Genomic DNA, 27,500 nt, shown 5'->3' on the forward strand with positions numbered 1-27,500 from the left:
CTCTCTCTTCATTCCTCCTTCTCTCTTTTCTTTTCTTTTATCTTTTTTCCTCTCTCCCTCCCCTCTTTTTCTCTCCTCTCTTTTTCTCTCTCTCCCTCCTTCTCCTCTCTCTCTCTCTCCCCTCTCTCTTTCTCTCTCTCCTCTCTCTCCCTCCTCTCCCTCTCTCTCTCTTCTCTCTCTCCCCACAACAAAGCGTTTCTTTTTTCCCCCTTTACCCCCCCCTTGCAACCTTTGCAACCAGTACTTTGTCTGTTCTTCACATTCCAAAATAACGTCCTGTTTTTCGTTCTAAAACCAGCTCATTGGGGGTTTTTCGTTTACATATAATATTGTTTTTTTATTTTATTTTTTTTTTAGGGGGAATTTAATTTTTCCTCTTTTTCTTTGTGTCTTTGTTATTGTCTCTCTTTTGTGTTTTTGTTTTCAATTATTCATTCATTCTTTACTTATTTGTTTGTTTTGTTTATTTCATTTTTTTTAATTTACTTTTTTTTTTTTTAATTTCTTTTTTCCCTTTTTATTTTTAAAAAATTTTATTTTACTTTTTCACTTTTTTTTCCTTTTCCCATCAACACAGGTTTTACATCCTTATCACTACATCAAAACCGTCTTATTTTTGGGGGTTACGTTATTTGAAATGAATTATGTTTATGATTTGAGCTTTCTACCTTAGTATATAGGGGTTTTGGCCTTGACATGAGTTGATAGTAAGTATCGCCTAGTCTTTATGTTCTAAATGATGAGGATAATGATGATAATGTTTTATTTGGGGATGTTTTAAAGGGAAGGGTGAATTGAGATTTGATGTGAGGATTATTTAGGTTTATGAAATTTTGATAATATGATGGGATAATTTAAGGGATAATTGGGGATGGTAAATTTTGATGTTAAGGATGATGGGGGAAATTTGAGGATGGATAATGTTGAGGTTTGATGAGGATAATTGGGATGTTGTTAAATAAAATGGGATAAGGTTAATAAAATGTTTAAGATTTAATGGCATAGATTTATGTTACATGATAACGAAAAAGAAATGTGATAATGATAACGGTTGTAAAAATACTGAAAGAAAAATGATTTTGATGACGATGAAAATTTGATTTTAAATCATGATGATAATAATATGAAATATATCTTTATGATGACGTTTTTAAGAAAAAAAAAAACCTTGAAATAAAAAAAATTTTAAAAATATAAATATAAACTAACCCCAAAAAAATAATAACAAAAAAATTTTCCAGAAATTACTATTTAATCCCAGATCCTTATTCAAACAAGGGAAAATTAAACTCACAGTTTTGGGTCACACGGGAAACACATCGGGTTCAATCCATCAGCGCCTTGACGGCATCGATAAAATAAAATGTCTCTGCTTTGCAACCTCCATTGTTAAATTTAGAAAACACTTAACGATACTGGTACATGGGGGAAGTGTTGATTGATAGGCCTACTTTTATGTCTGGGAGACAGTGGATATGGTTTTGTTTTGTTTTGTTGTTGTTGTTTTTCTTGGGTGTTTTTTTTTCTTGGTGTTGTTACTTTTTTTTCTTTTTTTTTTTTTTTTTCCTGTTTCTTCTTTTTGGTTTTTGGGTTCTTTTTTTAAATTCCCTTTTTCAGAGGGGAGAGAGAGAGAGAGAGAGAAGGAGAAAAGGGGGGGGGGGGGGAGAGACGAGAGGGGGAGAAAGAGTGGGAGGGGAGAGGGGGGAGAGAGAGGAGAGAGAGAAGAAAGAGGGGGGAAAAGAAAAAGGGAAAGAGAGAGGGGAGAGGAGAGAGAGAAGAAAAGGAGAGGGGAGGGGGAGAAAGAAAGGGAAAGAAAAAAAGGAGGAGGGGGAAAGAGGGGGGAGGGAAGAGAGAGGGGGGGGGACAAAAAAGAGAAGAGATAGGGAAGCAAGAAAGGGGGAAGTAGGGAGTGAGAGAAAAAAAAAAGAGAGAAAAGAGCGAGGAAAATTTACAGAGAGAGGAGGAGGGGGAAGAGAGAAGAGGGGGAGAGCAAGGGAAGGGAGGGGGGAGGAGGGGGAGAGAGAGAGAAAAGAGAGAGGAAGGGGGGAAGAAGGGGAGAGGAGGGGGAGGGGGGGAGACGAGGGGAGGAGAGGGGGGGTGTAGGCGTTCGATAGAGACGATTGGAAAAGGGCCAGGGATTATGCCGCTCTTGCACTTTGCAGCGGAGTTTGCCCATTATTGGGGAAATTTGTATCGATTTATGGAATATTTCTCGTCTTCAAAGACTTTATCAAAATTTGGAAATTGTTTTATTTTTCTTGGTTTGCGGCTTCGTTTTTCTTTATCAGTTATTCTCTTTTTGATTAGTTTTTCTTTCTTCTTATTAGGGATCTCATCATTTTTTTTTTTTTTAAAACATTTTTTCATATCGGTCATTTTCATCATCTCATCCTTGTCATCATCATTATCAACATTTTTTTCTTTATCTCTTTCTTCTTCCTTTTTTCTTTCATTCCCTTTCTTTCTTAAAATCTACTAATCCATTCGCTTCCCGAAATTTTCATTAAATTCCATCTATCATTTTTTCCAAACCCTTAATAATCTCCCTCTTTAAAACCATATCTAATCTACTTTCCCCCCTTTAAACCTAAAAACCCAAACCTTTTGGGCTTTAAAACCCCTCAATCTCTTCATTTATAAATTTTTTCTATTCTTTTTACCTCATTACCAAAACCTATAAACTTTTTCCTTACCTTACGATTCACCATTTACCTTTTCGCATTTATCCATAAATCCTTCTTTTTATCTTTATCTATCTTTTACCTCTTTACCATACCTATTTTTACATTTCCTTACCTACCTATCCATTGACTATTCGCAATTTATCAATCAATCTCTTCAGTTTATCATTTATCTATCTTTTACCTATTACCATACTATCTTACATTTCTTACCTTACGTATTCCACATTTACCTATTTCGCATCAATCCATATAAATCTATCTCTTCACCTGATTTTTTATCGCTAAAAAACACTTATTTCCCTATTCCAGTGTGGAGAGCAGCGTAAACAAGGACTTAAGTAGGAGGAGAAACCTGTTTTGGAGAAAAGTGGGTTGCCAGGTGAACGCGCATCTATCTGGAAGCTTGGAATTTCGGGCCTAAAGTGGAATTTGGACAAAAGGGGAATTGATGTTTTGAAAATGTGATGATGTTAGGAAAGAAGAATGTATAAAGGTGATTGTATTGATAGTGTTTGCTGATGATAGTGCGCTGGTTGATTAATTATGATGATAATAATGACACTGATAATATTATGATGATATTAATGGATAACGATGATGATATGAGAGGGAGGGAGAGAATGATGATAATTATAATAAATGATTTAGAAAAATTTTATGAAAAAGTAATTAAAAAATGAAAATAAAAATAACAATAATGATAATAAAAATAATAGTAATTATAATTGAGGTTAATTGTAATCGACGACAATGATTAAGGCAACTATAAGTCGATAATTATCATACCACGATAGACATGATAGTGATGATAATGACAAACAATAATACAATCGTATTCATCGTTTTGCACAGCGATGTTGCGAAAAAAAAAAAAACGTGAAATTTGAAATTTTCCATTACATTGCCTTCCACAGTTCCGCTTCCGTTGCAAGAAGCCTAGGAGACGGCAACACCGGGATGTCATGATTTGTCTTTTCTCAGGGGCAAAAGTGACCTTCTTATTTGTGAAAGATTTTTTTTTTTTTTTTTTTTTTTTTTTAAATTGTCCGGGGTAGCTTTTTTTTTGAGGGATTTAAGGGGAAGGGGGCTTTTCTTTTATTCCCCATTTTTTTTTTTTTTTGTTTTTTTTGTTTTAGCTATTAATTTTTTTTGTAGGGAAATTAATGTTTTTGTTTTTGTTTTTTGTTTTTTTTTTTTTCCGACTGTCGGTTTAAATAAAAATATATATATATTATTTTATATATATATATAATATATATTATATATGTTTTTTATTTTATATATATATATTAAATGTAATTAATTTACTATTTTTTGTAATTTTTAAATATTGAGAGTTTGAGATACATTTTCTACTGTAATTATATCACGCTAGGTTGATGAATTCCAGTAATGTTTTTATTTTAAATTTGTATCTATCTATGAAGATTATCGCAACACATTCCAAACAATGTCAATAAAATCATCAAGGTAGATGTAGGTATTATTTGGAATTATAGGAAAAGATATGACCATGTGAAAATTTGGAACCCCCTTTATGAATATATTTTATATATATATATATATTTTTATCTATTTTTATTATTATTATTTATTTTATTTATTATATATATAAATATATATTATATTTTTATATATTATATTTTTTTTTTTTTTTTTTTTTTTTTTTTTTTTCTCTTTTTTTTTCCCTATATGCACCCCCCCCCCTCCCCCCCCCCCCCCCCCCCCCCCCCCCCCCAAGCTTAGTCGGTTTATAATGAAAAGGAAAAATCTTACGTTTCATTTGAGTTTGTGAGAAAATAATTGAGTTACAGAAAAAATCTAACGGGGTATCTGTGTATGTGTAGAGTAACACAGATCTATAAATAATGGAAATCAAATTCATAAAAGACTAAATTGATGATTCTTTGTTTCTTTCTCACTCTCTCTTTTGCTTCCCTTCTTTTTCTCACTTCTAACTCTCTCTCTTTTCTTGCTTTCCCTCCCCCCTTATCTCTTTTCTTTCCCTATATCTTTCTTTTCTCTTTCTCTCCTCTCTCCTTCCCTCTCTCTCTCCTCCCCTTCTCTCTTCTCCAACCCTCACCCTCATCACCCTCTTCCATCAGTTCTCCGTCCCTCCTCCCCCTCCTCCTCTCGCTTCTATCCACCCACTACATCAGAGATTCTGCTAGCCCACCCACCACCGAAATGATAAAAGTGCAAAGTTTTTAAACGAAATTACCCAGACCGTTTGAAGGAGTGGACGCCAAGGATCAAAAACTTTTCGATGTATTATATTATTATAATAAGAATTTATTTTATTTATAAGATAAGTTAATGGACCGGGAATTGTTCAACTCTCCATCCCTGATCTTGGGAGATCTTGGGCCGTCCATCAGCTGTTGCTTTTGCGGTCCTCTTTCTTTTTTTTTTTTTTTTTTTTTTTTTTTTCTTCCTTTTTTTTTCGTGGCAGGGGTGGGGGGATGGGGTCTTTGCTTTCTCTGTTAGTCGTTCGTTGTCTTTTTAACGTCTTGTCTTCTCTCTCTCTCTCTCTCTCTCTCTCTCTCTCTCTCTCTCTCTCTCTCTCTCTCTCTCTCTCTCTTCTCTCTCTCTTCCTGCTCTTTCTCTGTGTGTTGTTACATATACCCACGTATGAATATTAATCGTGGGCACTCAGGAAAAAAGAACTTATTTCACGGTGTATCTCTCTCTCTCTCTCTCTCTCTCTCTCTCTCTCTCTCTCTCTCTCTCTCTCTCTCTCTCTCTCCTCTCTCTTCTCTCTCTCTCTCTCTCTCTCCCTCCCTCCCTCTCTCTCCCTCCTCCCTTCTCTCTCTCTCCCTCCCTCCTTCCTCTCTTCTTCTCCCCCCCCCCCCTCTCCCTCTTCTACTCACTAACAAAGCAGTTTCTTTTGATTCTCTCCTACCCCACCCATTGCAAACCTGTGCAACCCTGTACATTGTTCTGTTGCTTCACATTCCACAATAACAGCTCCTGTTTTTCGTTCTAGATACCAGCTCATATGTGGGTTTCGTTTACATATAATTATTGTTATTTTTATTTTATTATTATTTTTTTTAGGGGGAGGGTGTATATTGTTATTCCTCTCTTTCTTTGTGTCATTGTTATTGTGCTTCTCTGTTGTGTTTTTGTTGTTCAATTATTCTATTCATTCTTTATCTATTTGTTTGTTTTGTTTATTTCTATTTGTTATTCTATTATTTTTTTATTAATTTCTTTATTCTATTTACTTCTATTTATATGTTTACTTTATTCACTTTTATTCATTTCCATCAACACAGGTATTTACATCCTTATCACTGTTATCATATCACTATCACTCTCATTATCATCAACACAAGTATTTACATCCTTATCACTATCATCATATCACTGTCATTATCTATGGTGTTATATGTTATATGAAATGAATTATGTATATGATTATGATGCGTTTCTACATATAGTATAGAGTGGGTATGCCTTGACATGAGTTGATAGTGGGGGGGGAGTATCGGCTATGTCGTTATGTCTAACATGATGAGGATAATGATGATTAATGATGATGATTTGGATGATTTAAGGATGGTGTTATTGATGGATAAATGATGTGAGGATTATTTGTGGATAGTGATAATGTTGATAATGATGATGAGGAGAATTTAAGGATGATTGAGGATGGTGATATTGATGATAAGGATGATGAGGATAATGTGAGGATGGTGATAATGTTGTTGCGTGATGAGGATAATTTGGGATGTTGATTAATGAATAATGAGGATAAGGTTAAATCAAATGATGAAGATTGTAAGGCAAGATGTTTTGTGATGACAATGGATAACGATAATGATGATGATGATGATGTGATAAGGTTGTATATAATACTGATAATAGAAATAATGATTTTGATGACGATGATAATGACTTTAAATCATGATGATAATAAGACTTTGAATATATCTTTATGATGTCGAAAGAAAAAAAAAACATTGAAAAAAAATATATATATATATATTATAAACTATCCCAAAATTAATAATAACAAAAAAATCTACCAGGAAATTATTAATTATCCCCAGATCCTTATTTCCTCCTAACAAAGGAAAATTTAAAAACGTCCATGATGTTGGTCATCCACACTAGGAAAACTCTATCAGGTCATTCCATCAGCGCGCCATTCAGCGCCATGACAGGCATCGATTCAATCAATGTCTCTCCGTGATAAACGACCTCAATTGTTGAGTTGTGAGTTAGCAAACACTTACACGATACTGGTCACATGTGGAAGTGGTGATTGATAGGCCTATCTTTTATCCGTCTGGGAGACAGTGGATGTGGTTTGGTTTGGTTTTGTTGTTGTTGTTTTTCTTGGTGTTGTTTTTTCTTGGTGTTGTTACTTTTTTTTTCTTTTTCTTTTTTCTTTTCCTGTTTCTTCTTTTTGTGTTTTTGATTCCTTTTCTGAGAGAGAGAGAGAGAGAGAGAGAGGGAAAGAAAAGAGGGTTCGGTTGGCTCCCCGTGGGCGATTTGTTTTGTTTTGTTGTTGTTGTTTTTTCTTGGTGTTGTTACTTTTCCTTCTTTTTTTTCTTTTTTCTGTTTCTTCTTCTTGTGTTTTTGCTTCTTCTTTTAATTCCTTTTCTGAGAGAGAGAGAGAAAGACGGAGAGAGGAAGGGGAGGGGGGGGGGGGGGGGTGGGAAGAGATTGGAGTCTCCCCGGGAAGAGAGATGAAGAAGAAAGGATCCGCCCACACGAGGCGAGAAAAAGAGTGTGGAAGAAACACAGACGGCGTGAGATAGAAGAGGAGATTGGGAGAGACGTGAGGGGATGAAGACGAGAGTAAATGAGTGATGGGAAGAGACAGAGATGAGGAGGGAAAGAGAGAGGGGCGAGAGAGAAGAGAGATGAGAGAAGGACGGAGGGATGTAGAGATGAGGGATGAGAGCAGAGAGTGGTGAGGAGAGATGAGAGAGAATGAGAGGAAGAGGAGAGATTGGAGATGGAGATGGGGGGTGGAGGGAGGGGAGAGGATTGGATTTGAGAGGGAGAGCGTGGGGAAGTGGAGGAGTTGAAGTGAAGGAGGAGGGAAGAGGAGAGAAGTGATGGCGGGAAGGAGGGAGGGGAGTCGGAGGAGAAGGGTGACGAACGAGAAGAGAGATAGAGAAGGAGGGAGGAGAGAGATTGGGGGAGAAGGGGAGGATGAAAGTGAGATGGAGAGGGAGAAAGAATAGAGAGGAGTATGGATGAGAGATCTGATGGGAGACGAGATGAGAATGGGAGGGACGGGGTTGAGGGCGGGGAGAAAGGCGGAGGAGGGGGAGGAGGTGATGGGGCGTGAGGGGGTGAGGATGGAGGGATCGAGGTGTGGAGAGAGTGGGAAAGGGGGGAGTTGAAGACGAGGAGGAGTGAGGAGAGGAGAGAGGGATGAGCCGCGGAGAGGAAGGGGAATAGAGGGAAAGGGAGGAGTGAGGAGAGAAGGGGAGAGCAGAGAGGGGGAGAGAAGGAGAAGCGGAGGTGAGGGTCTGGGAGGGCAGATGGAGAGAGAGAGAGAGAGAGAGAGAGGGAGAGAGAGAGAGAGAGGAGAGAGAGAGAGAGGAGGGGAAAGAGAGGGGAGAGAAAAAGAGAGAGGAGGGGGGACAAATAGAGATAGAGATATGAAGAGCAAGAAAGTGGGAAGTAGGGAGTGAGAGAGAGAGAGAAAAGGAGGAGGAGAAAAGGAGAGAGCGATGCGGAGAGAGGGAGGGAGGCAGTGGAGAAGATTGAGGGAGAAATACCAGAGCGAGAGAGAGAGAGAGTGATGGGAGAGAGAGGATGTCCGAGAGAGAGATGATAGAGAGAGAGAGAGAGAGAAGAGAGATAAGAGAGATGAGAGAAGAGAGGGAGAGGAGCGGGGAGGGGGGAGAGATTAGAGGGGGAGGGAGGGGGGCGGGGGGATGTAGTCGTGCGATATAGAGATCTGAATGTGAACAATGGCCATGTGATATGAGCCTCTTGACTTTGCAGCGGAAGACTTGGCCATTTAGATTTGGAAATTTGTATCGATTTATGGAATATTCTCAGTTTTCAAAACTTTATCAAAATTTGGAAATATGTACTGACTACGCGTGTACGCTTTGTATTCTCTGGTTTGCATCGACTGCTTCGTTTTCTTTATCATGTTTATTCTTTTTAGATTATGTTTATTCTTTCTTCTTATTTAGCATCCTCATCATGTGTTTTTTTTTTTCAAAAATCATAATTTTAATCATCAGCGTCCATTTTCTCTTAACATCCTTGTCATCATCATTATCAATATGTGTTCTTTTTATCGCTTTCTTTCCGCTTCTTCGTTTTATATTTTTTTTTTTGTCTTCTTCAGCATCATCACAGCTTTCAGCACATCCTTCACCATTAAATTTATAGTGGTGTAAATGTTATGTGGTTGGTGTGGGTTAATAGTTGGTTAGCAGCAGTTGGTTGTAGTTTGGAGGAGTTTGTGTGGTAGTTATAAGTGTACGGGGGTTTATTTTTTTTTTTTTCTTTTTATTTTTTTTTCTTTCTATGCCGTCTTTTTTAAAGGCACTACTTTGTGAGGTGGTGGGAGGCCGTGATTTGGCTTGGTTGTAGGCTGGGTGGGTGCTTGGTATGCGGGAGGCACGGGAACACGGTTTTTTTTTTTTCCATTCATTCCCTTTATCTTCGTAAATCTATCAATCCATTTACTTACGCATTTTCATTCATTCCATCTATTCATCTTTTCCATTCATTATAATCTACCTCATTACCATATCTAATCTACATCTTACCTTACCTATTTATCTACCTATTCGCATTTATCCATCAATCTCTTCATTTATCATTTATCTATCTTTTACCTCATTACCATACCTATCTACATTTCCTTACCTTACGTATTCACCATTTACCTATTCGCATTTATCCATCAATCTCTTCATTTATCATTTATCTATCTGTTACCACATTACCATTCTATCAACATTCCTTACCTTACTATCCATTTTCCTATCGCATCAATCCAGCAATCTCTTCATTTTTCTTTTATCTATCTTTGATATCATTACCATACCCCATCTACATACTCCTTACCTTACCTATCCATTTACCTATTTCGCATCTTATCCATTCATTCTCTGCATTTATCTATTTATCTATATGTTTCCTTTTGTCCATACCTATCAACATCTCCTTACCTATACCATCCAGTTACCTATTCGCATTTATCCATCAATATTTCATTTTTCATTTATCTATCTTTTACCTCATTTACCAACCTATCTACATTTCCTTACCTTACCTCGTATTCACATTTTAACTATTCGCATGATCATCAAATCTTTCATTTCTCATTTATCTATCTTTTACTCATTACCATACCTATCTACATCTCCTTACCTTCGTATTCACCATTTAACCTATTCGCATTTATCCATCAATCTCTTCATTTATCATTTATCTATCTTTTACCTCATTACCATACCTATCTACACTCCTTACCTTACGTATTCACCATTACCTATTCGATCCAATCCATCTATCTATTCTTCACCCGATTTTTTTTTCGCTTAAAAAAAAAAACCACTTATTTCCCTATTTTCCAGTTGTGTGTGAGCAGTAATTCAGGACTTAAGTAGGAGAGAAACCTGTTTTGGAGAAAGGGTGTTGCCAGGGAACGCGTGATTCGTCTGGAAGCTTGGGAATTTCGTTGACCCTAAAGTGGAAAATTTTGGGCCAAAAGGGGAAATTTGATTGTTTTGAAAATTGTGATGATGTTAGGAAAGAGAATTGTAATTAAAGGTGATTTTTATTGATAGTGTTATGATGATGATAGTGACACTGGTGATATTATTATGGTTAATAATGACATGATAAATTATTATGATTGATTAATGAGAGAAATAACGATGATGATAATGAGAGGGAGAGAGAGAATGATGATTAATTATAATGTTGATTAGTACTGATGTGATAACATTATGTAATAAAAATAACAATAATGGATTAATAAAATAATATTAATGATAATAAAAATAATAGTAATGATAATGATGATAATTGTAATGTCGACACTTATAATTAATGCAACAATAGCGATGATTATCATAACAACGATAACAAAAAATAGTGATGAATTAATGACAAACAATAATACAATAGTATTCATCGTTTTGCACACGCGGGATTGTTGCGAAAAAAAAAAAAACAAAATAACGTGAAAATTGAAATCCATTACATTGCCTTCACAGGTTCCGCTTTTCCCTTGCAAGTAGCCTTAGGAGAGCCCGCAACACGGGATTTGTTCAATAAATCTTGTCTTTTCTCAGGGGCAAAAGTGACCTTCTTATCTTGTGAAAGATTTTTTTTTTTTTTTTTTTTTTTTTTTTTTTTTTTTTTTTTTTTTTTTTTTTTTTTTTACTTCGTCGGATTTGCTTTAGCAGGATTTATGGCGGTAGGGAGGCTCTCTTCACTCTCTATTTTTTGTTTTTTTTTTTTTGTTTTTGATATTAATTTATTTTGTAGGAAGGATTAATGTTTTTGTTTTTTTTTTTGTTTTTGGTTTTTATCCTGACTTCGTAATATAATATATATATATAGTATATATATATTTATATATATATTTATAATATATACTATATATATATATATATATGTATTATATATATTTTTGTATATATTATATATTTTACTGTAGATTAATTTAACTATTTTTTAATCTTTTAAATATGAGAGGTTTGAGACTACATTTTCTACTTGTAATTATCACGCTAGTGCGTGTTGAGATGATTTTCAGTTAAAATTGTTGTTTATTTTAATTTTTGTATCTATCTATGAAGATTATTTGCTAACTCATTCAAAACAATGTCAATAAATTTCAAGGTTTAGATGTAGGTATTATTTGGTATTTTAGGGAAATTGATTTTATGACATTTTGTGAAAATGGAATCCCTTATATTTAGATATTTATATTTTATATTTTTATATATATCGATTTATATATTTAGTTAGTTTTTTGGTTTTTTGTTTTTTTTTTTGTTCTTTTGGGTTTTTTTTTTTTTTTTTTCCTTATTTATAAATAAAGCATAGTCGGTTGTATAATGAAAAGGAATATACTGGTTACTTCATTTGAGTTTTGAGAAAATGGGGTTTATACAGTATGGATTCTTACGGGGGTTCTCGGGGTGGGGGGGTGTGGTTCTATGTGGCGTGTTAGTTTAGGGTTTGGATTGGTCGTTCTTGTAGATTGGGCTGGCTTGGAGTGGGGCGAGAGAGAGAGAGGGCGCCGGGAAGTAAAAAGGCGGGGGGGGGGGGGCAAGAAAATAGGACAGTTACACGAAGACGAGGGGGGGCGGCTGTGAAAGCCCCCAATCGGAGGGTGAGAGGGGGCGGCCCCGCATATCGTTTTCTTAATCTCTTTCTCTTCTCTCTCTGCCCTTCTATCGCATCCTCCCCTTCTCTTTTTCTCAAACCCTCACCACCCTCACATCACCCTCTCCATCATTCTCCGTCCCCTCTCCCTCCTCTCCTTCCTCTCCGCTGTCTAAATCCCCCCACACCACTACCCTGAGATTCTGCTAGCCCACCCAACCACCACCGAATGATATTATAAAAAAAGTGCAAAGTTTATAAACGAAATTAAAACCCAGACCGTTTTTTGAAGTATTGTTGGGACTCACGCCAAGGATCAAAAAAATTTTCGCAGATAGAGATATTAAGATTTAAGGACACGGGTCTTGTAGGGGGGAATTGTTCAACTCTTTCAATCCTGATCTTGGGGGATCTTGGGGGCCCTCCATCAGCTGTTGCTGTTGCGGGTCCCTCATTCTCTCGTCTGTTTTCTTTTTGTTGTCGTGGAAGGGGGGGGGGCGGGGGGTTGGTTAGGGGAGCGGGTGGTCAGTAGGATGTGAAGAAGGGTTTGTTTATGGGGGGTGGGGGGGTGGTGGCTGGGTGGGAGGCGGGGGGGGTAAAGGAGTCTTTGCTTTCTCTGTGTTAGTCGTTATTTGTCCTTTTTTAAACGTTCTGATGGTCTTTCTCTATCTCTCTTTTTCTCTCTCTCTCTCTCTTCTCTCTCTCTCTCTCTCTCTCTCTCTCTCTCTCTCTCCTTCTCGTTCTCTGTTGTGTGTACAATATCCACACGTATGGAATATATAATGATGGGGCCCACTCAGGAAAATGAACTTATATTACGTGTATCTTTCTCTACTCACTCTCCCCTCTCTTCTCTCTCTTCTCTTCTGTCTTCCCTCTCTTTCTTCTCTCTCTTTCCTCTCTCTCCTCTATCTCTCTCTCACTCAATCACTCTCTCTCTCTCTCTCTTCTCGATCTCTTTCTCTCTTCTCACTCACTCACTCTCTTCCCTCTCTCTCTCTCACTCTCTCTCTTCTCTCTCTCTCACTTCTCGCTCTGTCTCTCTCGCCTCTCTCTCTCTATCTTCAAAGTCGAAAAAGTCTTTTCTCTCAAGTCCTCTTCCCCTCTCTCTCTCATCATCGTACTCTTCTCTCACTCTCTCTCTCTCTCTCTCTCTTTCTTCTCTCTCTCTCTCTCTCCCCCCCCTCTCTCCTCCTCTCTCACTCACTTCTCACGTTCTCTCTCACACGTCTCTCTCTCACTCTCACTCTCTCTCTCTCTCCCCTCTCGTCTCTCCTCATCTCTCTCTCGCACTCTCACTCCATCACTCAACGCACTCTCTCGCGCTCTCTCTCGTCCTCTCTCTCCTTCTCTCTCTCCACATACCCTCCTCTCCTCTCTCCTAACACAGCCACGCACAATAGAAATATTAAATGACGTTTTCACTTCTCTAACAAACACCGGGTTTCTTTCTCCTTTTCGTGCATTTCCTCATTCCCCCCATCCCCCAGCTGATTGGCCAAAGGACCTCATCTGCCTGACTGACGGAAAATGGGTCTTATTGCCACTACCTCCATGTGGAAAAAAAAGAGGACCTGATAGAATTAAAAAAAAAAAAAAAAAAAAAAAACAAGAAATGTATTACATGGAAAAGGGAGCTCGAATATAGAGCCCGAGTTTAATATATATGCAGATTAAAGGTCAGGCCTTTGGCACTTTGAGTAATTTTTGCGGTATTTTTGAATTTCAGAAATCCGTATTATGTGTACCCAGGAACTTCGGTATGAAATATTCTCAAGAACAGAAGTGGCTCCATTGTCAGTTTCTAAATCTAATGTCTTTAGAGGAAAGGGAGTTGTATTGTCATTAATCATTGCGTGTATATAATAGAAGAAAATTCCTTCTGTTTATGTATATATATAATTCTGAATTGAGTGGAATATATATTGCATTATTTTGATGTTATCTTTGAGGTGTATTGATCATTATATCCAGTTTTCTTCTTTTTTTCTTTCTTTCTCTCTCGTTTTTTTTTTTTTTTTTTTTTTTTTTCTTTTTTTTTTTTTTTTCTTTCTTTCCCCTCCTCTTTTTTTGGTGGTTCTCCCTCCCTCGCTTTTTTTTTTTCTTGTTTTCCTTTTTGTTTGAGATATCACTCTTCATAAAAAATTGCTTGCTTTGTTAGTTTTATTTTTTTTTTTTTTTTTCTTTTTTTTTTGATAATCTTCCAATAGATAATGTAAGTTAGGTTTTTGATTAATAAAGTTATAAGAATTGTTATAGAATAGTGGTTTAGAAAGGAGTCTATCTTTTTTTTATCTATTTTTATTTTCAGTATAAATCTCTTGTTCAAGTCGGTTGCTGTGGGGTTAAGGGGAGGGAGGGGGGTAGGGAGGGAGGATGGAAAGACGAGAGAGAGAGAGAGAGAGAGGGGGGGGGGTAAAGAAATAGAGAAAAAGAAAACTAAAAAACGAAGGAACAGAATGTAAACACATTTACAAACGTAGAAAATGTTGTTCATTTTTGTTTGACTCAATTATTTTCATTTCTTTTTCTTTCGAACCAGACAAGACAAAGACAGATAATTTCGTGAGTTTGCTGTTTTTTGACTTCCTCTCTCTCTCTCTGTCTCTTCTCTCTCTCTCTCTCTCTCTCTCTCTCACTCCCTGTTTTTTTCTCTCTCTCCTCTCCCTTTCTCTCCTCTTTCTCCTCTTCTTCTCTCTCTCCCTCTCTCACACTTCTTCTCATTTCATTCCATTTTTTCCTCTCTTTTAAATCTTTCCCTCTCTCTGTCTCTGTATCCGTCTCTCTTTCTTTCTCTCTCTCTTTCTCTATTTCTTTCATTATCTCTCTCTCTTCTCTCTCTTCTCTCTCCCCCTCTCGCTCCTCTCTTTCTCTCATCTCTCTCTTCCTCTCTCTATCTTTCCCTCCTCTTCCTGTATCCGTGCCTTCCCCTCTCTTCTCTTTTTCTCTCTCTTCTCTATTTCCCCCCTTTCCTTTCTCTCTCTCACTTTCTCTCTCTCTCTCTCTCTCTCTCTCTCTCTCTCTCTCTCTCTCTCTCTCTCTCTCTCTCTCTCTCTCTCTCTCTCTCTCTCTCTCTCTCTCTCTCTTCTTTCTCTATTTCTTTCATTTTTTCTCTCTCTCTGTCTCTGTATCCGTCTCTCTTTCTTTCTCTCTCTCTTTCTCTATTTCTTTCATTATCTCTCTCTCTCTCTCTCTCTCTCTCTCTCTCTCTCTCTCTCTCTCTCTCTCTCTCTCTCTCTCTCTCTCTCTCTCTCATATCTCTCCGTCTCTCTTTCTCTCTCTCCCCTCTCACTCTCTCCTCTCTCTCTCTCTCTTGTTCCCCTCTCCTACTCTGCCTCTCTCTCTCCCCTCTCTCTCTCTCTCTCTCTCTCCTCCTCTCCTCCTCTCAGTTCTCCTCTCTCTCTCCTCCCTCTCTCTCTCTCCTCCTCTCTCGCTCTTCTCTCTCTCTCCCTCTCTCTCTCTCTCTCTCTCTCTCCTTTCACTCTCTCCTCTCTCTCTCCCCCTCTTCCCCTCTCTCTCTCCTCCTCTCTCTCTCTCTCTCTCTCTCTCTCTGTCTCTTATCTTCTCTCTCTCTCTCGTCTCTTCTCCTCTTCTCTCTCTCTCTCTCTCTCTCTCTCTCTCTCTTCTTTTTTTCCTCTCTCTCTCTCTCTCTCTCTCTCTCTCTCTCTCTCTCTCTCTCTCTCTCTCTCTCTCTCTCTCTCTCTCTCTCTCTCTCTCTCTCTCTCTCTCTCTCACTCACTAACAAAGCAGTTTCTTCTATTCTCTCCTACCCACCCACTTGCAACCTTTGCAACCAGTACATTGTTCTGTTGCTTCACATTCCACAATAACAGCTCCTGTTTTTCGTTCTAGATACCAGCTCATATGTGGGTTTCGTTTACATATAATTATTGTTATTTTTATTTTATTATTATTTTTTTTAGGGGGAGGGTGTATATTGTTATTCCTCTCTTTCTTTGTGTCATTGTTATTGTGCTTCTCTGTTGTGTTTTTGTTGTTCAATTATTCTATTCATTCTTTATCTATTTGTTTGTTTTGTTTATTTCTATCTGTTATTCTATTACTTTTTTTTATTAATTTCTTTATTCTATTTACTTCTATTTATATGTTTACTTTATAATTTATTATTTTATTCACTTTCGCGCGCTATTCATTCTGCGCGCTCCCACAACTCAGTATTTAACATCCTTATCACTGTTTATCAATCACTATCACTCCATTATCATCAACACAGGTATTTACATATCCTTATCACTCTCATTTCCATCAACACAGGTATTTACATCCTTATCACTATCATCATAACACTGTCATTATCTATGGTGTTATACGTTATATGAAATGAATTATGTATATGATTATGATGCGTTTCTACATATAGTATATAGTGGGTATGCCTTGACATGAGTTGATAGTAAGTATCGCCTCATGTCTTTATGTTCTAACATGATGAGGATAATGATGATAATGATGATGATTTCGGGATGATTTAAGGATGGTGATATTGATGATAATGATGATGAGGATTATTTGAGGATAGTGATAATGTTGATAATGATGATGAGGATAATTTAAGGATAATTTGAGGATGGTGATATTGATGATAAGGATGATGAGGATAATGTTGAGGATGGTGATAATGTTGATGGTGATGAGGATAATTTGAGGATGTTGATAATGATAATAATGAGGATAAGGTTAAATCAAATGATGAAGATTGTAATGGCAAAGATGTTATGTTGACAATGATAACGATAATGATAATGATGATAATGATAACGGTTGTAATAATACTGATAATAGAAATAATGATTTTGATGACGATGATAATGACTTTAATCATGATGATAATAATAATGAAATATATCTTTATGATGACGATTAAGAAAAAAAAACACTTGAAATAAAAAAAAATAAAAAAATATAAATATAAACTAATCCCAAAAATAATAATAACAAAAAAATCTACCAGAAATTAATAATTAATCCCCAGATCCTTATCCAAACAAAGGAAATTAAAACGTCACAGATTAGGTCACACAGGAAACACTATCAGGTCAATCCATCAGCGCCATGACAGGCATCGATCAATCAATGTCTCTGCAGTTGCAACGACTCCATTGTTGAGTTAGCAAACACTTACACGATACTGGTCACATGTGGAAGTGGTGATTGATAGGCCTATCTTTTATCCGTCTGGGAGACAGTGGATGTGGTTTGGTTTGGTTTTGTTGTTGTTGTTTTTCTTGGTGTTGTTTTTTCTTGGTGTTGTTACTTTTTTTTCTTTTTCTTTTTTCTTTTCCTGTTTCTTCTTTTTGTGTTTTTGCTTCTTCTTTTAATTCCTTTTCTGAGAGAGAGAGAGAGAGAAGGAAAAAAAAGCGTTGTGATTGGTTTTGTTTTGTGGTGTTGTTACTTTTTTTTTCTTTTTCTTTTTTCTTTTCCTGTTTCTTCTTTTTGTGTTTTTGATTCCTTTTCTGAGAGAGAGAGAGAGAGAGAGAGAGGGAAAGAAAGAGCGGTTGTGGATGTGGTTTTGTTTTGTTTTGTTGTTGTTGTTTTTTCTTGGTGTTGTTACTTTTCCTTCTTTTTTTTCTTTTTTCTGTTTCTTCTTCTTGTGTTTTTGCTTCTTCTTTTAAATTCCTTACTGAAGAAGAGAGAGAAAGAATGAGAAGGTGGAATGGGGGGGAGGGGGGGAAAGAGACAGAGATTGAGAGAAAGAGAGTGGGAGAGAGAGGAAGGAGGGAAGAGAGAGAGAAGAGAGGGAGAGGGAGGGAGAGAGAGAGAGAGAGAGAGAGAGAGAGAGAGAGAGAGAGAGAGAGAGAGAGAGAAAGAAAGAAAGAGAGAGAGGAGGGGAAAGAGAGGGGAGGGAAAGAGAGAGGAGGGGGGACAAATAGAGATAGAGATATGGAGAGCAAGAAAGTGGGAAGTAGGGAGTGAGAGAGAGAGAAAGAGAGAAAGAGAGAGCGAGAGAAATACAGAGAGAGAGAGAGAGAGAGAGAGAGAGAGAGAGAGAGAGAGAGAGAGAGAGAGAGAGAGAGAGAGAGAGAGAGAGAGAGAGAGAGAGGAGGGGAGGGGGGAGAGAGGAGGAGAGGGGGGGTGTAGGCGTTCGATAGAGACTGAATGTGAACAATGGCCAGTGATTATGCCGCCTCTTGCACTTTGCAGCGGAGATTGGCCATTAGATTGGAAATTTGTATCGATTTATGGAATATTTCTCGTCTTTCAAAGACTTTATCAAAATTTGGAAATATGTTTTATTTTTCTCTGGTTTGCTGCTTCGTTTTCTTTATCATGTTATTCTCTTTAGATTATGTTTATTCTTTCTTCTTATTTAGCATCCTCATCATTTTTTTTTTTCTAAATCATAATTTTCATCATCAGCGTCATTTTCATCATCAACATCCTTGTCATCATCATTATCAATATGTTTCTTTTATCTCTTTCTTTCTCTTTCTTCGTATCTATTTATTTCTTCTTCATCATCATCACATCATCATCATCCTTCACCATAAAATATAAAGTGGTAAATGAACAGAGGATAAAGCATAATTAAGAATAAAGGATGATAAAGATATTACGAATAGACGTGGGGAATAAAAACACATCAAAATTCACAAAGATATTATATGCATTCGATATCATTTATTCATTTATGTATCTATTTATTCTTTCTTCTTCCTTTTTTCATTCATTCCCTTTCTCTTCTAATCTCATAAATCATACTACATTTCCATTCATCTATTCCATATCGTAATCTTCATTCATTCTATCTCATTACCATCTCTCTTTTCACACATTCTTACCATTACCTTATATTCTACCTTTACATTCACCATTTATTCCATTTATCTCAATCTTCATTTATCATTTATCTATCTTTTACCTCATTACCATACCTATCAACATCTCCTTACCTTACCTATCCATTTACCTATTCGCATTTATCCATCAATCTCTTCATTTATCATTTATCTATCTTTTACCTCATTACCATACCTATCTACATCTCCTTACCTTACCTATCCATTTACCTATTCGCATTTATCCATCAATCTCTTCATTTATCATTTATCTATCTTTTACCTCATTACCATATCTAATCTACATCTTACCTTACCTATTTATCTACCTATTCGCATTTATCCATCAATCTCTTCATTTATCATTTATCTATCTTTTACCTCATTACCATACCTATCTACATTTCCTTACCTTACGTATTCACCATTTACCTATTCGCATTTATCCATCAATCTCTTCATTTATCATTTATCTATCTTTTACCTCATTACCATACCTATCTACATCTCCTTACCTTACGTATTCACCATTTACCTATTCGCATCAATCCATCTATCTATCTCTTCACCCGATTTTTTATCGCTAAAAACCACTTATTTCCCTATTCCAGTGTGAGAGCAGTAAACACAGGACTTAAGTAGGAGAGAAACCTGTTTTGGAAAGGGTGTTGCCAGGGAACGCGCGATCGTCTGGAAGCTTGGAATTTCGGCCTAAAGTGGAATTTGGACCAAAAGGGGAATTTGATGTTTTGAAAATTGTGATGATGTTAGGAAAGAGAATTGTAATAAAGGTGATTGTATTGATAGTGTTATGATGATGATAGTGACACTGGTGATATTATTATGGTAATAATGACACTGATAATATTATGATGATATTAATGAGAATAACGATGATGATAATGAGAGGGAGAGAGAGAATGATGATAATTATAATGATGATAGTACTGATGATAACATTATGATAATAAAAATAACAATAATGATAATAAAAATAATATTAATGATAATAAAAATAATAGTAATGATAATGATGATAATTGTAATGACGACAATGATAATGCAACAATAGTGATAATTATCATAACAACGATAACAAAGATAGTGATGATAATGACAAACAATAATACAATCGTATTCATCGTTTTGCACACGCGATGTTGCGAAAAAAAACGTGAAAATTGAAATCCATTACATTGCCTTCCACAGTTCCGCTTCCGTTGCAAGTAAGCCCTAGGAGACGCAACACCGGGATGTCAATAAATCTTGTCTTTTCTCAGGGGCAAAAGTGACCTTCTTATCTTGTGAAAGACTTTTTTTTTTTTTTTTTTTAACTTCGTCCGGATAGCTTTAGAGGGATTTAAGGGGAAGGGGGCTCTCTTCACTTCTCTATTTTTTGTTTTTTTGTTTTTGTTTTAGCTATTAATTTATTTTGTAGGAAGATTAATGTTTTTGTTTTGTTTTTTGTTTTTGTTTTTATCCTGACTGTCGTAATATATATATATATATATATATATATATATATATATATATATATATATATATATATATATATATATATGTATATATATATATATATATTACTGTAGATTAATTTACTATTTTTTAATCTTTTAAATATGAGAGTTTGAGATACATTTTCTACTGTAATTATCACGCTAGGTTGATGAATTCAGTAATTGTTTTTTATTTTAATTTGTATCTATCTATGAAGATTATCGCAACACATCAAACAATGTCAATAAATCATCAAGGTAGATGTAGGAATTATTTGGAATTATAGGAAAAGATATGACATTTTGAAAATTGGAATCCCCTTTATATATATATATATATATATATATATATATATATATATATATATATATATATATATATATATATATGTATATTTTTTTATACTATATATATATATTTTTTTTTTTTTTTTTTTTTTTTTTTTTTTTTTTTTTTTTTTTTCCTATATATAAATAAAGCATAGTCGGTTTATAATGAAAAGGAAAATCTGCGTTCATTTGAGTTTTGAGAAAATTGGGTTACAGAAGAATCTAACGGGGTATCTGTGTATGTGTAGAGTAACACAGATCTATAAATAAATGGAAATTCAAATTCATAACAAGACTAAATTGATGAATTCTTTGTTTCTCTCTCTCTCTCTTGCTCTTGCCTTCCCTTCTTTTTCTCCACTTCTAACTCTCTCTCTTTTCTTCTTCCCTCCCCCCTTATCTCTTTCTTCCCCTCTATCTTTCTATCTCTTTCTCTCTCTCTCCTTCCCTTCTCTCTCTCCTCCCCTTCTCTTTCTCCAACCCTCACCCTCATCACCCTCTCCATCATTCTCCGTCCCTCCTCCTCTCCTCCTCTCCGCTTCTATCCCACCCACTACATCAGAGATTCTGCTAGCCCACCCACCACCGAAATGATAAAAGTGCAAAGTTTTAAACGAATTAACCCAGACCGTTTGGAAGGTGGACGCCAAGGATCAAAAACTTTTCGAGATAAGATAAGATAAGGACACGGGAATTGTTCAACTCTCCATCCCTGATCTTGGGAGATCTTGGGCCGTCCATCAGCTGTTGCTATTGCGGTCCTCATTCTCTCGTCTGTTTTCTTTTTGTTTTCGTGGAAGGGGGGGGGGGGTCTTTGCTTTCTCTGTTAGTCGTTATTTGTCTTTTTAACGTCTGGTCTTCTCTCTCTCTCTCTCTCTCTCTCTCTCTCTCTCTCTCTCTCTCTCTCTCTCTCTCTCTCTCTCTCTCTCTCTCTCTCTCTCCTTCTCTTTCTCTGTGTGTGTACATATACCCACGTATGAATATATAATCGTGGGCACTCAGGAAAATGAACTTATATCACGTGTATCTCTCTCTCTCTCTCTCTCTCTCTCTCTCTCTCTCTCTCTCTCTCTCTCTCTCCCTCCCTCTCTCTCCCTCTCTCTCTCTCCCTCTCTCTCCCTCCCTCCCTCTCTCTCTCTCCCTCCCTCCCTCTCTCCCCCCCCTCTCTCCCTCTCTCTCTCTCTCTCTCCCCCCCTCCCCCTCTCTCCCTCTCTCTCTCTCTCTCTCTCTCTCTCTCTCTCTCTCTCTCTCTCTATCTCTCTCTCTCTCTCTATCTCTCTCTATCTCTCTCTATCTCTCTCTCTCTCAGGACATCATCCCCTTCATCCCCTCCCCCGAATCATTCCCCTGCATCGAGTAGGAATCTAAGGAGAGGGGGAGAGGGAAGATGGAAAGAAAAAGGGGAAGTAGGGGAAAGGAGGAAAGAGCGGTATAGCAATAGAGGGAAAGGGGGGGGGAGGGGGGAGGTGATAAAAAAGAAAAAGAGCGAGAGGAAGGGGAGGCTTTGAGAAAGATTGGGATGGGAAGAGGCAAAGTGATAAAAGAGGGGGGAGGGGGGGATGAGGAAAGAACGGAGGAACTAAAGGAGGGAGAGGGAAGTAAGGGAGGAGGGAGGAGGGAGGGGAGAGGAGGGAACGAAAGCAAGACGGGGAGGAAGAGGAAGAAGCGGGGAGAACGGATGAGTAAAGGGGTAGGAGGAGAGAGGAGGGTGGAGGGAGAGAGAGCGAGGGGATGTGGGGTAGGAGAGGGGAGGGAAGGGGATATGGGGGAGGGGGGAGATCAAAAGCGTAAGGGGAGGGGAGGGGAGGGGAGGAAGGGGAGGGAAGGGGCTATGGGAGAGGGCAGGGGAGGGAAGGGGATATGGGGGGAGATGAGAGAGCAAAAGCGTAAGGGGAGGGGAGGGGAGGGGATGTGGGGGAGGAGAGGGAAGGGAAGGGAAAGGGAGGAGATGGAAGGGGAGGGAAGGGGATATGGGGGGAGAGGAGAGAGCAAAAGCGTAGAAGGAGGGAAGGGGAGGAGAGGGGAGGGGGGGATTAGAACGTGAGGCCCCCAATTCCACGTAAAACTGCGTTCCTAAATGGTTCTTCTTCTGAGAAATAATTTTATGCACGCGAGTGAAAGGGAGGGAGAGTCACTCATTACGCGAAGATATCTCTTGGCGCGATTTTAAGACGAAGAATAAGAAAGAAAGAAAGGAAAAAAATAATAACGAAGAGAAAAATAGTAGAAGGAAAGATTGTTTAAAAGACTAGACTCAAGGAGGACACAAAGGAGCATGACAACGCATGTTAAGTTATTCCATAGCAGAGCTTGCTTTTGAAACACGGCGGGTTATCCCTTAGAGTTGAATAACGTTGTGTAAGATTATTCATCTATTGTTTTTCTTCTCCTTTTTTTTTAGTATGCCTATCTCTTTGTACAAATCTGACATTTTATTTCCTTCATTTGCATGCATTTTTCCTGTACAAAGATTATGATAAAACTGTTACAGAGAAGAATATATCTATATATCCATATATCTCTCTCTGAATATATACATACACATATATATATATACATACATATACATACACATGCATGCACACACACACACACACACACAAATATGTATATATATATATATATATATATATATATATATATATATATATATATATATATATACATATATATATGTATATGTATATATATATATATATATGTATATAGATATGTATATATACATATACATATATTTATATATACATACATATATATACATATATATATACGCGATTACTTCACACTTTAACAATCGAAACTGTCAAATAGCTCCACCATGGAGCTGGCGAACTGGAAGAAAGATAAAGACACCGCCAAGGGAAAGATTGCAACGGCCAGAAAATATTGAAAGGGAGAGGGAAGGATCGTGTTCCATTCACCAAAACACAACTCTTTATCTGCGCTAGAGTCTACTGTTTCATACTTCTCTGTAAAGCTACATTGCATAAAGGGAGAGAATGTTTTATAAAGAAAGAAAAAAGGAAAAAAAAAGTGTATTCGTACTTACTATCTGTCTCTCTCTCTCTTTTTCTCTATCTCTCTCTCTTTTTCTCTCTCTTTCTCTTTCTCTCTCTCTCTCTCTCTCTCTCTCTCTCTCTCTCTCTTTCTCTCTCTATCTATCTCTCTGTTTCTCTTTCCACTGTGATCGATTTTAATGTCTGTGAGTGGAGTGAATTATTGCAGACGTTATATGTGGCATTTGTAAGGTATAGGCCGTTATATCGATCAGTCTATCTGCCTTTCTATATACAGAGTGAAAAAGAGAGAAAGAGAGAGAGAGAGAGAGAGAGAGAGAGAGAGAGAGAGAGAGAGAGAGAGATACAGAGAGAGAGAGGGAGAGGGAGAGGGAGAGGGAGAGGGAGAGGGAGAGAGATAGAGAGAGAGAGCGAGAGAGAGAGAGAGAGAGAGAGGGGGGGGGAAGGGAGAGAGAGAAAGAGAGGGAGGGAGAGCGAGAGAGGGAGAGAGAGAGAGCGAGAGAGAGAGGGAGAGAGAGAGAGAGAGAGAGAGAGAGAGAGAGAGAGAGAGAGAGAGAGAGAGAGGGGGGGAGAGAGAGAGAGAGGGAGAGAGAGAGGAGATGAGAGGAGAGAGAGAGAGGAGAGAGGGAGAGGGAGAGGGAGAGAGAGGGAGAGGGAGAAGGAGAGAGAGAGAGCGAGAGAGAAATAGAGAGAAAGAGAGAGAAGTGGGAGGAGGGAGGGAGACAGCGAGAGAGGGAGAGGGAGAGAGAGAGAGAGAGAGATGTATGGTAATCAGGACTTTATTCACTAATAGTAATTATAGGATGACGTACAAGTTCCTTTCTATCTAGTTATCTAAGTACCTATATCAATTCAATATAATAATTATGATGGTAGTATTAACAATAATATGGGCATTACTATTAAAAATAGCGAGGATGGTATGAATAATAAAGTAGACTAAATCAATAAAAGTAGTATTAATGCAACCAATAATAATTCATAACAGCGGCATCAATATATCAAGAGCATCAAATACAAGTAATGTTTGTTTTTTTTTCAACAAAGAACTAATTGCGTTATTTAAAACACCACTTGTACACTTCCATAGGAGAAAATATCAAAATCTAAATCTAAAGATATTTTTATTTTTGTTATTCACGATCGATGATTAACTGGAACTAATGTACAATGTAAGACTTTCAAAAATTATAATGTCATTGAACAAAATATGATATTCTGCCACCTAAGACCACGAAACCATTGGACACTGAATGAGACTCTCTCTCTCTCTCTTTCTTTCTTTCTTTCTTTCTTTCTCTCTCTCTCTCCCTCCCTCTCTCTCTCTTTCTTTCCTTCAAAAGCACTTTCAGAAATTATAATGTTGTTGAACAAAATATGATATTCTGCCACATAAGGATATAGCATAAGTACATCTTCTAGTACAGTTGACGTTATGAAATAATTACATAACTCTGCGTACCTCATGCTAGGGGACCCGAAAGGTTGTATCATATGACACTCTGAAATGTAATGTTCAAGTATTCGTTTATACTCTTCGTTGCAAAGTCGGACTTGTGTGTGTGTGTGTGTAAAGCGGTGGCATGATACCGTAGATTGCACAACCCCCTCAACGTAGGTCATTAATAGTTCGCCGATCGGTTTAATGTTGCTTCATCTTGCAAGAACTTGTAATTCTAAGAACTAAAGAGCAGCCGGGAACTCTGCAAAGTGCTGCTCGGTAAGCCCAAACTATTGTATTCGATACAATAACTGACTATCGTTCGCTGAGGTGTTATTGGCTACAGTGTGATGATGTTTGTGATGAAACGTTAGCTTTGAGACTTATTTGAATAAAATCTGATTGAATGTGTATGTCAATTGCAATTAATTAACGTAACCGTATATAGATAAATAAGATTATATCTATGAATACTGGCGAATGTAAGGTTTGACTGCTGAATGGGCGAGTAAAAAGGTGGTTATCCTCGTTAGTCTGCGTAAATAGAAAGCTTGGCATAACTAGCAAAGGTCTCATTGATCTTTGCAACTTCCTTAGGCCTAAGCGGCTGCATATATAGGAAGGGAGATCGCTGTTCACCACCAGCCGAAAAAAAGACCTGTTTTTTGTTCATTTTTTTGCTGCTCTGCCATTAGAAAATCCGGATACTGATCTATATATAAAGTTCTGAATAACTAAGTAACTAAACTATATAACAAAATAACGAAATGTGAAAAAAAAATGATAAGGCTTAAGTTGTGATAACTTTGACATGATTCGGGATACGTGACTGAGTATTGTGAAATGAGTATCGGTGAAATGACTATTTTGAAATGACTCTTTGTGAAGTGAGTGTGCTACTATAATAGTGATAGGATTCTATGTAATCCGAAGGGTAATGAGAATGTGTTGTGTGTATAGTGAATAATAAATATTAGATATTGAAGATATTTATTGCATTTATCTTTCTGTTATTTAAAAGTTGTCAGTGGGGTGCAATTTCCTTCCTCAATAGACGAGAATAAAACTATACTTAAGAAATATAATATGCCTTAAGATAATAAATTATTTAGCAAGTGGTATTGCAATCACACTGGTTATTCGGAACAAATGACACACACACACACACACACACACACACACACACACATATATACATATACATATACATATACATATACATATACATAAATATATATGTATGTATGTATGTATGTATGTATATATATACATATACATATACATATACATATACATACATATATATATGTATGTATATATATAAGTATATATATATATATGTATATATATACATATATATGTATATATATATTATATTATATATATATATATATATATTATTATATATATATATATTCATATATAATATATATATATATATATAATATTTATATATATTATATATTATATATTTATATATATATATGTATGTATATATATATATATATATATAGAGAGAGAGAGAGAGAGAGAGAGAGAGAGAGAGAGAGAGAGAGAGAGAGAGAGAGAGAGAGAGAGAGAGAGATTATAACTAATTCATCTGAAATGAATATAATATCCCGTGTAAAGTGTGACAGTACACCTACCTATACTTGAAGAGTGACTGAAGTGTGCTCAGAAATAATGCCATCAAATTGCCACTTTGAGCGGAATAGCAAGCGACCTACTTAGGCTACATTACCCTGCGTCCGTAGCTCTATAAAAACGCAAGTCTCTTTCCATACTATGCTAACTTGACGGGAAATGTGCAATGGTAATTCTTTCTGATGAGCTCCAGATATAGAAGTCCCATCATATCGAAATATCGAAATTATTCTGTGTCGCAACGAGTACTGACGTCAAAGTATTCCTCCGCCGCCGCCATCAGCCATTTTCCCTCCAAAATGATTATGTAAGTTCCCTGAACAGCAGCGCTGAATGAGCATCGTGCTGTGGTAACGATCTGCTTGTTATTTCAAGATAGTTCTTATCAATGGCAGTTGAATAAGCTGGTTGTAGAATAACGAGGTTGTAAAGGTAGATGGAATTTTACAAAAATGGTAACCCTGAGAGAATACGTAAGCTGATTGAATCGTCTGTTTGCCTTTTATGATTTCTTTAGGGGGGTGGGTAGGGGGGGGGGCATTGTTTTGGCAGCAGTATTGAGCGAGCGGCTTACACGTGTAAAGTGCCTGTTAATGATCTCGTGATATTATATCTGGTAATTATTTCTAACTTATTGTCAATAAGTTAGAAATGATTACCAGATATAAGTGCTACTCGCACTTGTTGCACTTACTACTTATCACAAACACATGCATTTACATTTTTTGTTTTACGAAGACTAAGACGAAATTTAGAAA

This window comes from Penaeus japonicus, unplaced genomic scaffold (genome assembly GCF_977035675.1).
Source record: "Penaeus japonicus unplaced genomic scaffold, GWHDUDI00000001_assembly GWHDUDI00000018, whole genome shotgun sequence".
NCBI lineage: Eukaryota > Metazoa > Arthropoda > Malacostraca > Decapoda > Penaeidae > Penaeus > Penaeus japonicus.